The 1489-nt window shown below is 23.3% G+C and overlaps 1 protein-coding gene and 1 long non-coding RNA gene across 15 annotated transcripts in view; one reads left to right on the plus strand and one right to left on the minus strand.

The window, feature by feature from the left end:
• The window catches only part of LOC102672047 (disks large homolog 4), a 281358-nt gene that overhangs the window by 147834 nt on the left and 132035 nt on the right, over positions 1 to 1489 (plus strand). The gene's annotated exons all lie outside the window — the stretch shown is intronic.
• LOC102671836 overlaps positions 1 to 1489 on the minus strand; it is a 4549-nt gene that overhangs the window by 921 nt on the left and 2139 nt on the right. Inside the window, exons 3-4 of the long non-coding RNA XR_420733.2 lie at positions 1095 to 1204; positions 448 to 615 (exon numbers count right to left, since the gene is read on the minus strand). This is a non-coding gene — a long non-coding RNA (uncharacterized LOC102671836). The remainder of the gene's footprint in view (positions 1 to 447; positions 616 to 1094; positions 1205 to 1489) is intronic.

Genomic DNA, 1489 nt, shown 5'->3' on the forward strand with positions numbered 1-1489 from the left:
TTTTCTTAAAAACGTAACAATTATCGCAAAATTTTGAAATATAAAAATATAAAATTTTTATACAAATCATTAATTCTTATGACGTCCATATTGAAATTTTTCCCGCTTTTTCATCATTTCATTATACTAATAATCGACTATTAATCCACAAAAAAAATAAAAATTTTCAAATAAAATGTAGAAAATATATATACTTAACTTTATTGCATAAAAATAAAACAATAATTAAACTTAAATTCTATTTTTTAAACTCATAATACGAATTATCTATAACTCTAACCTTCAAATATATCAATAAAGAAAAATAATAATAATATAACTATCATAGGATTTCTAATTATAAAAAAAATAAAAAACAAGTCTTAATAGAATATTAATATAAAAATAATAAAATAATATGAAAGAATTGTGAAAAAAAATTAAATATTACACAGATAAATCACATACCTCAAGAAAAAATTGGCACGTCCGAACGCCACGATTATCGAGAGTACAATGACATTCGACGCCGCGATTTCGATTATCGAATATAAATTCGGAAGGGGAAGTCGATAGTTCGACAATCATAACAAATCGTAATGTGTCGAGCGTGATACAAACGCGACCATCAATTTCCTGGAAAAGTTTTATAAGAAATGTTTTCACTCTCGAGGCCTTGAGCTCCAAAATCAAAACAAATATAGAATAAATATATAAGTTGAACACAGAGATAAATACATTCGAGAATAACATATATGTATGTATGAAAATACGTGTGAAATTGAATATTGCGATATAATTTATTTCCATATGAATAAAAAGACTTATTAAACGATTATTATTTAAAATTTACTACACAAATACAAATCAAAATCGTAAAATAAATGTATAAAATTAAAATTATTATATTAAAATAAAGTAATAACTAAAATCTTTGCAGAAAAATTTAACAATGGACGCTACCAGTAACCTCAAAAGAAAAATGGCATAAAAAGGAAGAAAAGGACTTGAAGGATTAGTTAATTTCGTTATCACGATGTTTAGTAGAATATTAAATAAATGAAGCAAGTAATAATTTATAAATTAGATAATAGAATAACAATAAAATTACTTACTGCGTAGTTGAAATGATGCTGCTCAAGCCGGTAACACGTCCTGTCACAATGATTTTCGGCGGAAGAATGACATCAAGCGCCACAGGTTCAGTTAGAGTGCTTCTGATTGGCTGGAACACACGGTTTCTTATTTAATTATTTTCACGCGCGAAAATTAAACTATTATACAATATAAATTTATTATTTATTATTTATGTATAGCATACTGAATTTCTATCTATTTTATTATCTATTTATTCTATTATCTATATTCTATTATTTAAGGTTTACGAAGATCTATTTATTAAAAATAATAATAATAATAATTAAATATTAAAATTAATTTTATATAAAAATTAATTAAATTTAAAAAAATGAAACATAACAAAAGATTTTTATTATTAATTATTGATAAT

The sequence above is a fragment of the Apis dorsata genome, unplaced genomic scaffold (genome assembly GCF_000469605.1).
Source record: "Apis dorsata unplaced genomic scaffold, Apis dorsata 1.3 scaffold_50, whole genome shotgun sequence".
Taxonomy (NCBI): Eukaryota; Metazoa; Arthropoda; class Insecta; order Hymenoptera; family Apidae; genus Apis; species Apis dorsata.